General features: G+C 42.6%; 1 protein-coding gene across 4 annotated transcripts in view; it reads right to left on the reverse strand.

Moving 5' to 3' along the window:
• The window catches only part of TSC1 (TSC complex subunit 1), a 43,922-nt gene extending 33,367 nt beyond the window's left edge, over positions 1 to 10,555 (reverse strand). Inside the window, exons 1-3 of one of the 4 annotated variants that reach the window (XM_024210419.3) lie at positions 10,514 to 10,555; positions 8,979 to 9,208; positions 5,428 to 5,659 (exon numbers count right to left, since the gene is read on the reverse strand). The gene's annotated coding sequence lies outside the window, so the exon portion shown is untranslated. The remainder of the gene's footprint in view (positions 1 to 5,427; positions 5,660 to 8,978; positions 9,209 to 10,513) is intronic. The other 3 variants (XM_024210421.3, XM_026657353.2, XM_024210420.3) reach the window with 3 other exon arrangements.
• Between the last annotated feature and the right edge of the window lie 2,963 nt (positions 10,556 to 13,518).

Here is a 13,518-nt window from a genome sequence, read left to right on the forward strand (position 1 = left end):
CCTGTATCCCTTTAAAATCCACCTTTTATAGTTAATAAATTTGTTTGGTTTATTATTAAACCCCTTTTGTGCAATTTCTAACGGGTGGGGGTGGGAGAAGTTGTGCAGATCTTCCTCCACATTGAGGGAGGGGGTGAATTTATGAGCTTACATTGAATAGATTTCCCTACAGCACAAGACAGTATTATTTTGGGTTTATTCTCCAAAAGGGGTGTACACGTGAGTGCTGGGTGAATCCTCTCACACAGCACGGACTTCAGTCTGTGTCTGCAGCGGGGTGTGGCCCTGCCTGTGTGTGTGTGTGTGCTAGAGGAGGCTTAAGAGTCGGGCTCAGCAAGACAGGTTAAAGGGGGCCCCGGCTGGCAGAACAGGTGGGCTCAGTGGTATATCAGCACATCAAGTGGCACCTTGAAAGGGGGCAACCTGTCAAACTCAGATTTCTGCCCAGGGTGGGTTTCAAACTTAGGCCATGTCCACACATACGGTACTACAGGTGCATCACTGCAGTGTGTCCGGTGAAGACGCTTTACGCCGATGGGAGAGAGCTCTCCCATTGGCATTAAAAAAAAAAAAAAAAACATGCCCGCGAACGACAAACTGTCAGCAGGGAGAAGCTCTCCTGCCAACATCGCACTGTGCACACTAGAGCTTATGTCGGTGTAACTTATGTCGCTCAGAGGGTGGAATAGTCATACCCCTGAGCGACGTAAGTTTTGCCAACATAGGCAGTAGCATAGACAGAGCTATTAATTGGCCCATTCATCTCAACGAGATGTTCTCAGCTGAGAGTACCTAATGGAAATGAATACAGCCTGAAACAATAACTCTGAGACTGAGAGCTGCTCCATTCACATCAGTGAGCGTTCCCTTTCTACCTTCCCCACTGCTGGCGAGTTCCAGATGTGTGCCAAGCATACCCACTCTCAGTTCCTCACCCCAGCAGCGTGTTCTTGGTGCATGCTCTGAGCATGTCCGTTCTAAGCTCCCCAGCCAGAGATAGAGGGCTTCCCCAGATACTGGCTCACAAGGGGGATATGGAGAGGAGCTCAGATACTCCCACAAAGGCAAGCCCCACCCAGAACCTGGCTCATATGAAGGGGAGCAGGGATAGGGTCAGCCCCCTCATAGATGGATAGGGGTCCCCAGATCCTGGCATACACATGGGGAGGGGGGCAGAGAGGGGGCTCAGACAATCCCAGAGGGCATGGACCTCTAGCTCCTAGCTCACATAAGGTGTAGGGAGTGGGGTTCAGACCCCCCCAAAGAAAAGCAAGTCCTCCCACAGAATCCGGCTCACATGGGGGGAGATGGGGAGTCATAGCTCATATATGGGCACGGGTCCCCCAGATCCCAGCTCACATATGGGGCAAGGAGCAGGGGCAGAGCAGGGACCCCCGCAGATCTCAGATCGCATGGTGGGGTAGGGATAGGGGCTCAGGGGCCTCCAGAACCTGGCTCACATGAAGCAGGGAACAGACTGCCATAGATGGGCAGTCCCACCCCCCAAGCGTGGCACAGACAAGGGGCAGGAAGCAGGGGCTCAGACATTCCCCATATAGGCAAGCCTCCTCCAAAACCTGGCTCATATGGGAGGGTCAAACACCATGCGATCTGTAGATGGGCTGCAGACCAGAGGACCACGCGCGCGCGCACACACACGCACTCTCTCCTGGGGGAATTCTGCACCACTGTGCACGTGCAGAATTTATGTCCCCCACAGTTTTCTTTGCTTCCCCACAGAAAAATGACTGACAGGGAAGCCACGGGAAGCCACATGAGCAGTCATGCGATCCTCCCCAGCAATACGTTTCGGGTGTCCAGGGCAGCCGGCAGAGAGGTAAATCACTGTGGGGCAGGACTGCGAAAGACTCAGCTGGTGGCTCCTATCTGGTGCCGGGCTCAGTTGCTAGTCCCAACTGGGTGGGGGGAGGACGGGACTTCCTCTTTCCCAGCACAGCCTCCGGGGCTGTGTCAGAGCCACTCCCAGATTTCTCCCCCACATGTAGGAAGCGCTGCAAACTCTACTCCCTTCCCCCTCCCCATCTCTCCTCAGCTGCAGGGGGAAGGATCACTGTACAAGGAGCTGCTCCCCCATCTACCCAACCCTCCCACATTCAGACACTCCCCCTCCCCAATGAGCATCACTCCCCCTGAACTACCCTAATGAGCCACTCACACCTAGATCCCCACCCCACCAACCCCACACTGCACCTGGATCCCCACCCCACTGAGCCCCACTCTCCCAGCATCCGGACCCCTCGCTGAGCCCCCCCACACACACACTCAGAGCCCTCTGCCGAGCTCTATCCTCCCCACACCCAGACCCCCTCTCTCCCCTGAGCCCCAACCACCTTCACCTGGACCCCCCTGCAGAGTCCCATTACCACTGCACCCAGAATCCCCCCAACACGCCCCTGTGCATCTAGCTCCCCCTCACACTGAACCCTCTCAACCCACATCTGGATCCCCCCTCTCTAAGCTCCTCCACACTTGGATCCTGCCTTGCTGAGCCTGCCTGCCCGCACCTGGCACAGAGAGGCAGGGCCCTGGGGTGTTTCTAGGGCAGGCCCTGTCCTTGCGCTGTGTCAGGATTGGTTGCGGCCTCGCTGCTGAGTCCGGGTCCTGGGGGGGGGAGGGGGAGCTGCACAATGATCTCGCACTTCTGTGCAGCCAGTGGCCTGTGCTCCCCAATGCCATGCTGGAGCCTCCACATTTATTTGACAAATAAAAGTTGCAGAATTTTTAGGCACAGAATGCCTTCAGGAGTAACAGAGCAGGGGAATATGGGGCTGACGTGCCCCTGCCCCTATTCTCTCCCAGCTCTCTAGGCACTCACTCCCTTGTCCCCCTTCCCACTCTCCTCTCTCCCCCCTCCCACTTCACCTACTCTTCCACCCCAATCACGCTCCCCTCCCAGGAAGCATTTGCTTGCATCGTTTTCTTTTTTTAAAATAGTTTCAGCACTTTCTGAATATTCTGCTGTAGTCAGATTACATTTATCCAAAATACCCGCCCCCTCCGCCCCCGAGAGAGGCAGACTGGAGCAGCATACCTACTTTTCTTACTTCAGATTTCTGCCCTGGCTTGGATTTGACCTCTCAGTGCCTTGGGTGGTGCTCAGACTCAATGAACTTAAAACATCCTCAGAGCTACCCAGCCCCTGTGATACAGGTTAGTTTTCCAGATCGATTACAGTAAGCATGTACATAGAGAGATACTTGCATGTCTGCTTGTGTGCCTGATAACTGGAGAAGCAAACTCTTTTTGAAAAAAGATTTTAATTTGATGTTCCCCAAACGGCTGATGGTTGCCATGCACTCTATTAGGATAACCTCTGAGATCACGGTGCAATGAGCTGAGCCCTGGTTTGAGCTCTATCAGTGAGCAAAGATAGGTTCTGGCAACTTATCTTCAACTAAAACTTCCTTTTCCCTAGGTGCTGTATTTCTGGAACCCTTTGGTCAAATGCCCCCAAATTTGGATCACTAAAATAACCCAAGCCCTCAAGAGGCATGCCAACTTTCAAGTCAATCCATGTAACCATGTAGATTTCAGAGCACTTAGAATTGAGCTTTAAACAGAAAAAGTTGGTCTTAATCTTAACTGTAGCAGAGCTCTCACTCTGCTGTAATGTTAAATGGAAGAGGCTATTGGGGATATTTTACCTATGAGGGATGCATATTCATGGGAGAAAGTTTATAACCTTCCCTTCACACTCAATAAAACTAATAAATTATATGCAACCTTGAACATTAGACGCTGTTTTGTTGAGAATACGTTGGCTGAGACACCTGGATTATGCCCGTCTCAGAGTGCTATGAATTGTCAGCGTAGATCTGGTCAGCCAGTTATGATGACAAGAGAAAGCAGTTGTGAACAAAGTGGCAATAGCTCCCTGAAAGCACCAATGCTCCTTCTTCCATAGTGGCCCCTAATGCAGCCGGGCTTCAGAACAGTTCACACATACTAGGCTACACTCAGGAAGTAGCCTACATATGCTCAAGATCTCTTTCCTCCTCCTATATTTTCAGGTCAGCTGCAATCCAGCCTCATTCCAGAGAGTTACTTACAGCCCTTCCTCAGTCTTCCAGCTGCTCATAACCCTTTAGTGAATGAAAGCAACTCTGAGTGGAAAGGTTGGTGTGGGAGGGGGTAGAGAAAGGAAAATGAGAGGGGGGGAAGGTAATAAAGTATAGATGAAGGTAACTGTGCTAGAGTATGACCCAAGAAACATGGTGGTATCTGTCAATTCACTGTAAGGGGACCCCAATAAAAGTAGTATGGAGTTGGATTAGAACCTGGAAAGGGATGATCTGCAGCCTAATTGCATTAGGTTTCCTGCGACTAAACTAGCAATTTGTACAGTTTCTGTGGGGTAGGGAGAAATATTTATCATATTAGCAAAAAATCGTCTACCAGGTCAGCTGCTGACAGGAATTTTGATGACTCTGCTGAGATAGGAGGAATCTTGTTCACATATAGATGTCTAAATATGGAGTGGCACATTTGTATTAATATACAGAGGGCAAAACTGAACTGCATTCAGATCAGTTTTTAGGACAGTAATGTTTTACTACATTAACCTTTCAGATTCCTATTTTTAATACATGGATGCATAAGCCACTGCTGAGTTCATAACTAGTAGCCAAAATTCCATAATTTACTAATGTTCTATTCTTTATTTTACCCAAAGGAAATCTAAACCAATATCAACCTCCCCAGATAATGCCAGCAAACTGTCTTAGGCAGTTATTCTACATCCATATTAAAACATGTCAATTCTTACTAAATGGGACAGGGTGACTTTATTTACCCAAAAGGTATACAAGAATGTTAGACTAGCAGAAACCAGCACAGTGACATTTCTGACTACTTGCTTGGTTTCATGAAACAAGATAAATGAATTACAGGAAGGATAATTTTATCACCTATATAGGTAAAATTCTGAAAAATATGGCAAGTCACATTCTTTAGTAGTCTACAGCCTGTCCACTTAACTGTACTTGTTCCCTTTAAAAAATTAACAGTACATCACAAACAGGAAGTGAAATGAGCAAAAATAAACTTGAGTGGATTAGGAGTCAAAGCACAGATTTACACATATACCGCCCTGCTCCGAGTCCACAATAAATAGTGCTGGGATCCTGGTTTATTGCCCAACTAGCAGAAATCACAATCTCATGAATACACCAAGAATGGCAGACTGCGTTAGGATTTTCCTAAAGCAAAAGAGTCATCTTGTGTTTGGAACCCTCAAAGTCAGCGTTCATATTTAGCTGGACAATAGCAGGCTAAGCATTTAGCATAATGGGGAAGGAAAAAGTGAACACAAGAAAACAAACCAGTCACTTGAGAAATAGTTAAATCTCAGTTCCTAAGAACATAAGGTGAAACATTTAATTCTAACATGAGTCAAACTGAAAGTACCTTGCTCTGTTATCTTGAAGTCAAGAGTCAAATCAACAGCAAGGAGAAGACCACAGCCTATTATGGGTCAAGCAGAATGGGATGCTGTACTGTTTAGCTGTAGAATCAGTCAGTGTCAACTTTATCAGGACTTTAATACCCAGGATTAAGAAACTGGGTTGGGATACAGGGTTCAGATTCACACCCACAGTTAGCCTTTTCACATGTATTGAGATGTTTTTCTAAACAAGGACTGAAATAGAGACGATTCAGTCAAAGCAGGAAAGATAAACTACTTCAGTTTAATACAGAGGGCAAGCCTGTGAGTTAGAAACATGCTGTATTACATTTTGAATCTTTCATACAGAAGCACGCCATGCTAAAAATACAAGGCCATACGCTCTACATCCTACTTGCAACTGCAGTGCTTCATAACACTTTGGGGGGAGGGAGGGGACAAAACAAAAAAACCCCACACCCTCTGCCTTCTAGCGTAAGGTATTCTTAAGAAAATCTGTGGAAGGTCCCTTTAATCTCATTTGTGAATCAAGCAACATGCTAAATCAGCAGCAGTACGTAAACTTTAAAGTTACAAGTTTCCCCTCTTTTTCTACATTGAAGGACTAAACTCTTGATGTTTTCATTTCAGTTATTCAAGCTTCTGGGCAACCTCCTTTCTGGTCCTTCAAGGAAAAATATGGTATAAAGCCATTTAAAACATTTACTAGATCACCAAATCTCAGATCAGTCCTTGCTGAATAAGCAACTATTACCAATTAAAATCTTTCTGTGATAGAAAGTAACCACAGAGAGCCTGGTTTTATGCTTACCACAATAATCTCTATTCTGCAAATACTGAAATCTAGGCTGAATAGTTGAAACCAGTTACCTTGGCTGTAGCCAAGTAAACTGGACACTTGCCATCATTGTCTGGTTTTGATGTCAGCTTTACACTACAGTGCTGATAGCTTGACATTTTGAATGCAAACATCACAACTCTCTAATTCCAAGTGAGAACCAGTGTTAACAAGTCTCACTTTAGAAGTTATTCTAGAATCGACCTTTACACCCAAATTAGAAAGGCAACTACTGTATTGATTTTACAGCATGAACAATCTAGAAAATAAAACCCAGTAGATAAGAGTTAGAACTGTGCTAAACAAGGAATATATCACATACCATATCATTAATATAAAATAAAGCAAACATGGAAATCACCTGGTTAATCTGGAGCAGAGAAATAAGACTATTTAAGTTGTACTTTTTTCCAAGAGTCGCTATTAAAGTGTTAAAATGGATTAGCTTTATTATTTTAGAACAAGGGCTAGTTGCCCAATAAAGACAAGGTTAACTTAGAAATCAGAAAGGGTCAGACTTTGCAGATGCAAAGATAATTTGCTGAAACGCTCCATGAGCTTTAGCTAGTGTAGATAAGAGGGGCAGCTCTAAGTAAATGATGGTTAATCCCCTCCCCCATAGCGCATTAAGGACAACAATATCAGAGGAGGCAAAGGACTACTCCTGTTTAAGCTGAAGTGATCTAAAAAAGTATTTCCATACCACCACTCAGATATGGCTCTCCCCAGAGGTACTGAACTGTATTAGGCTCTTTAAATGACATGTTCTCTGAAGCTCAGTACACAGATCAGGAGTGAAAGGTTCCTTAAAGAATGTAAAGTATGAAGAAAACGTTTGCTTAGTAACATTACATTCTTAGAAAGCTTAATTTCTTCTTATTTAGAAAAAAAACTTATTTAGTACAATTTCTAATTCGAGAAGAGTTGTGCTAGTAGCACATGAAAGGAATAACCAAACGATTTTTAAGAATGCATACCAGCTAGTCAACAGAAAAGTAGAGACAAATGCAATTTAGTGAAGAGGCAGCTCGGCAAATAACTAAGAAGGGCAATGTCTTATTGATCCTAACCTAGATAGGCACAGAAAACGCTCATTCACATTGGAGTGTTTGTCCATTTAAAAAAAAAAAAAAAAAAAAAAGACAGGATGAGGCTTAATTTGACTCTAGAGAAGTGTTTCCCAAACTTCAACAACCTGTGAACCCCTTTCACTAAAATGTCAAGTCTCGCGAATCCCCTCCTAAAAATGAATATTTCCAGGGATTTTCTCTTTTATCTGAGTATAAATTATAAAAACAGTGATCTGGGAAATATAAAATTTGTTTTTATGACATGCTTATTACACACTTATTATTTATCATTACAGGATTATTACATTATGAAAATGGCATCACTCTTCAAGATCTCACTTTCGTAGCTTGTATCACTTTGAATAAGCCTGTTATAAGACAAGGCTCCTATGTTTCATCAAGAAGTATCAGATGTGAAACATCATGAAGGTATTTAAGAAGCCAACTCAAAGAGTTTCTCCTACACAAGCATTCAGGTCTTGAGCAGTCCAGGCAAACAATGCACATTACAACAAAGCTTAAACTTGTTCTTCATAAATTTTAAAAAACAATACTAGCTGCCTATTTAATTTTAAAAACAGCAAAAAATATCCACCTCCCTTTCCATTTCTTATAAGGAGTCTTGAAGTTTAAATCTCCTCAGTGTGATAGATATGCTTGCTTTCATCTGCTTAGCTCTTGGAAGTCCAGGGGCTCCCGGCTGCTGGCCCCGTTCTGCCTAGGGTCCCTAGCGACAGCTCTGTCCGCCATTATGGAATTTTTTCCCCCAGAATCCCCAGTAACATTTCATGAACCCCCAGGGGGTCACGAACCCCAGTTGGGGAACCACTGCTCTAGAGTCTACCTGCCGTGTGTGTCTGTTATAACAGGTGTCAACTATTTAAATCTTCTGCACATAGACAGGATAGCAAACGTCTCAAATTGTAAAGAAACAGGGTAGCATCCAGAGTTATCAATTGTGACAAATACAACCTGATAAAAGTTTGGTAAACAGCTCCCAATAAAAGCCTTCTATGTGCATTTTTTATTAGTCTCTAACATTTTATAAAGAAAACTCACTTTCCAATCTCTTTCAAGTAAATAACTTGTCTGACAGTGAGATCCTCTAATCACCTTTTATTCTGATATTCTTAACTCAAATATGTTCAATGAAAAACAAAAAGATACAACACTTACCTTGCAGCAAGGGTAGGCAAACTTAATTTTAAAAAAATGCTTTAATGAAATACTGTGAGTGAAACTCAATGCACAAATCAGAAAATCCTAAATTATGGTTCCCACAGTAACCAGAACCTCCCTGGCCTGCCTGTATTTGTATTAAGTTGGGCTGTGACTTACTACGTGCAATGAAGCCAAGTAGCAGCAGCTGTATTAACCACAACTGAATTTCCTGACAACAGCTGCTATGTGACCACGTTGCATGTATTAAAACACAAATTTAACAGCATACAGTAATACTAAGTACAAGATAGCAGAATTCTGGTCACTGTGGGAACCATAGCCTTGAATTTCCTGATTTGTGCATTTAAAGTTTCACTCATCATATTGCATTAAAAGAGATTCTGAAAATTAAGTGCATTTGCTTTTGTAAAAAAGTGTCTGAAAACTGGGGCTTACACTGCAAGTATCACAAGTGTATACGTACTGGAACAAGGAGACCAAAGTCATCTTCATTTTGATTCAAATCCTCCAACATTCATCGGGAAAATGACTGTATTTTAAACATTTAATCCTGTCTCATTCTCAAATACAAAGGTAATGAGAGAGTGCATGGGTCTACAGCAACAGGATGAAGTCCAAACTGCTGCTGTTGCATCTTTCTTTACTCTTTGCTCCCAGCATTGGGAACAGCAATACAATGTTATGCCTGCTCTTCTGAAAAGAAAAATATTAACGCCAATTTCAAGACATGAACACAATCCACCATATAGTATAGTAATACAGTAAAGCCCACAACCCCCATTATGGTAGGTGCTGCTATACAGACATTGTAAAAATTGGTCAGGAACCAGCAAAACCAAACTCTCCAAGCTCCAGAAAGACAGTCACACAGGCTTAAACTTTCATATTTGAAAAGTCCTAGATTCATGGAAACTGAATGATTCCAATACATTACTTCACCACCACACAAACTTTTTAAAGTTTAAAAAAAGGTTTTCCTGGCCTAAAGGCATGTTATTTAACAAGTCATGTTCTGTTCTGCAATGTGTAATTCAGTTTCTGATCCAGTCTCTCGCTTTCTAGTTTGGCATCACTCAACAGCAACCTCTCTGACTGCATAAGGAGAAGCTAACAGGCTCTCTACATCCTTTGCCAGAAGTAAGGCAAAAAACAGTGGACTCTGAAAAGTGTTTGGAAAGGGCGTGGGGGGAAATGGATTGACACTCGGAGCTTCAACAGGAATTCCGAGAACCCCTCAGGGTGAAAAGAGAAGGGCTTAAGCCAACAATTTCTGCAGATTTCAGGCTTTCATTTTTAAAAAGTTAAATTCCTAACTCTTATGTTTGCAAATAAGACCAGCTGTAGTGCCATCTTCCCAAACCTGCTGGGATGGCTCCAGTGTCTACCGTTGTTCATAGCTTTACCAAGAAATAGTATGAAGATAACAGAACTCTGGACAGTTTCAGTGCCAATATTTAGAATGCTGTGAGCAGCAATCCAGAATTAAATCAGTTTCACACTCCTAACGCTGCTTGGGAAAGCTATGAACAGAGACAGGCACTGGAGTTATTCAAGGAGAAGGAATGAAAAACCAAAGGTTGAGAAACAGTGGTGACACCCCTGCTTTCACAGCAGCCAGGAACTCAGCAATAGGAAGACAAGACAGAAAACTCCTCCCTTCTAGCAGCTAGGGAAGGGCTTCAGGTAAGATGCTTACTAGCCGCAACCTGATGCAAATAATGGAGTTTCCCTCCTTCCAGCAGTGTCCAGGGACAGCTCACTTACCAGCAGCTGACGTGGTAGAAGGGTCTTGGCTTCTCACTAGGCTTTCTCCCACTCCAATAACTCACTGGTGAACGCCCTACCCTTTGTATTTACCTCTGGCTAGTAGGTTTTGGATAAATTTTACAAGTCCTGAACTATTCCCCCCCCCCCCGAAGTCATCCCTCAAAATCAGGATTGAAATACAACAACAGAGTGTGCAGGGGAAGCTTTTAACTGCTGTTGGGTATGCTGTACCTGTTCTGTGGACAAGTAGGACTTCAGTTTCCAGTGCTGTCAATCTGGCACCTTTCATGATCACTGATTTGAAGGGAAAAAAAAAAAAAAAAAAGAACAGAGAGGTTAGCATATGCTACCATTAACACTGTTATAAAGCAGTGGAAAAAGCCTGCTGTTAGGTTTCTCTGCAGTTTTGTAGTTCCTGCATTACATCATCAGCCCCCAGTTTGAGTAACAACCAAAAAAGTTGCAGGGTTACTTCTTCTGGTTCTTTATAGGTTAAAGGCACAAGAGAATCAACAAAATGTTGGCCTCCACATTCATATTTTTGCTTAATGATATGAATTTACAAAACCTGCTATGAAGATTATTAAAATTAAAAAATATAAACTAAAAAATTAACACAGATTTTTGGATTTAAACATTCCCCTAGAAAATCATGAACCCAAATAATTGGACAGCGAAGAGGACTGTAGACAGAAGTGAAGATGACCATTCCATTTTGCTGTCCAAACTGAGCAAGATACAAAACTAAAATTAAAACTGTAGAAAATAAAAGATTAAAATTCAGTTTTGTCTATAGTGTTAGTAACAGAGTCAAGGACTTGATCTAAATATACATGTTTTATGTTGACAGGATTGCTTTAAAAAAGGAAGATTAACTTTTTTTTTTTATAAACACACTTGTGCATCTCAAGATGATTCATTACAGAAAATAATTCCATTCACACACCTAAACTTTTGGGCCATTTCTATTACTTGGACACATTGCTATGAGTTAGCTGAGGGCTGTAGAGCAGTCTCAGATATTTATAAGATCATATAATTATTAAGCCTGACATTTCAATGATTCTCATGCTCAGTACCTTTACTGGTATGTTGTGTTTTAAAATGTGAGCTGGGTTTATCCAGTTCACGGGTGAAGCCATGGACACACCAGATACCCTACTGAGGGTCTGTCACAGTACAGCTGCCTGGCCTTGCATAGAATCGCAAAAGTTAGAAATGTTGAAAGATTTAGACCACTGAGTCAATCCCTATACAAGCAATAAGCACAGGCCCCTCAAAGGGTGGGGAGGGGGAGAAGAGATATCACTTGATCCGCCTGAAGAAAAAGGGTTTTGGTTTAACTGGGTAGAGTGGCAGCCGAGAAGTTATATTTAAACACCTTCCAAACAGGTGCTTTTGAAAAGTTATTATGCACATGGCATTGATTTTGTATGGGGAGGTGAGAGGTTATTTCTTAGCACTTATAGAGCAATTTATACAGTAGAAATGATGTAGGTTAACGTATGTTGTATTTCAGTTTTCCAATTAACTGACTTAGAAATAGCATTTCTTCTTCCAGTGAGTTTCATTACTCCTTTAGTTTACTTAAAGTTTTTGCTTGTCATTCTCAGGATGGACAGTGAGGAAAAATACACATTCATGTGTAGGAACAAAGACAAGATTACACAAAGTGATAGCTGTCGAGCATTCCCAACAGAAGCAAATAAGTGTGGAAAATGGTTGCAAGTTCAAAGTTGGCAACTTAGTTGTATTTACAAGAGGTATATCTTTCGCAACAAACTATCCAACAATGTTCCCAATAACCTATGTTACTAGGATGGCTAGAGCATAGACATTTTGCTCTTCCCCTTAGCAATAAGACTAATTCAGTTTTCAGCCGTCATGGCTGGACAGTCAAAGTGAAATTTCACAGTCCATTTATAAACAAGCAGTGTTATGGTGAGAGTCCTTAAATAGTCAAATGTTTCAAATGTAAAGGCTATCCCTTCACACAGTCTGACTGTTAGGCTCTGACTGACAATTCCAACTGGGATCAATAGCAAGACTTCCTATGGAAGATACTTAACAGGAGACTATTAACACCTGTTTCAAATTCTCATCAGCAGTTTGTTTTCAAGTGTTTTCCAAAGGAGATGGGTGGTTCATTATTTTTATATGGATTGGACCACACGAGCATTCAGAGTGTGCCAGACACTTTCCAAAGTTAAAATGTGAGCCCTTTGGGAAAGGGACTGCATTTTATGAAGGCAACTGAGATATGAAGGAGAGAAAGGAATAAAACACACAATCCTTTATAAAAAGCAAAACAAAGAAACAGCTAGCCCTCTCTCTAGCCTACGTTCAGAGAGTTAATGCACTGGCCTTTCACTCTAGCAACCGCATTCAAACCCTGAGTAGATCACAAGTTGACTAGTGGGTTGGTCTCAAACTGCCCTCTGACTATATCTACACCTCTAAGTTTGACTGTTAAAACCTTCACCTGAGACATCCACATTTTTAATAGGCATGCTACACATCAGGATTGAGGTACATTGGCAGAACTGTATGGGAGAAAATTGCTTGCCTGCAAGCAACACTGTCTACGAGCAAGCAGTCTGTTCCTTGATTTCCCTGGACACGATCTGCAAGATTATATAATGGAGTTAGAGAGCTAGATGCCTCAATTGTTTTTTGGGATATGGAGTCTGCCAAACATAGGATGCTGGTGAATCCATTCCAGAACAATAGTGAAGTAAAGTTATTATCATTTCACAACTGTTTAGTTGCCTAAATGAACAGAATTGATGATCTAAGTCTAGTTACTAGGGCACATATCCACATCAAACCAGTGACAAGTGAAACCTATTTTGAGACCAAGGCCAAAAACAGAAGAGGCGTAAGTTCTAGCCTACTCTTTTACTCTACTATGGACCTGTCTACATTGTCCTTTTTCTTCAGATCTCCCTCTGTCATACCACCAAGGCAGGTGCACCTACATTAGTGGAAACACTACTGTAGACAGAGTACAGGCTTTCATTTAAAAAAAAAAAAAACCAAAAAAAACGCATCCTCTATAAATGCTTAGAATAGGTCTAGATGACAGTGGTAAAAACACCAACATCAGCTCTTCACTAGTGTGCTTGCTATCGTTAGAGCACGCGAAGCTATATTGGTGTTAGAGTAGCAGTGGGAAATTAAGAAAAATGTCCATGTAGAAAAAGCAGATAAGTCTCACAAGCATAAGGTTCCACAAC

This window comes from Terrapene carolina, unplaced genomic scaffold (genome assembly GCF_002925995.2).
Source record: "Terrapene carolina triunguis isolate 2854851 unplaced genomic scaffold, T_m_triunguis-2.0 Scaffold238, whole genome shotgun sequence".
Lineage (NCBI taxonomy): Eukaryota > Metazoa > Chordata > Testudines > Emydidae > Terrapene > Terrapene triunguis.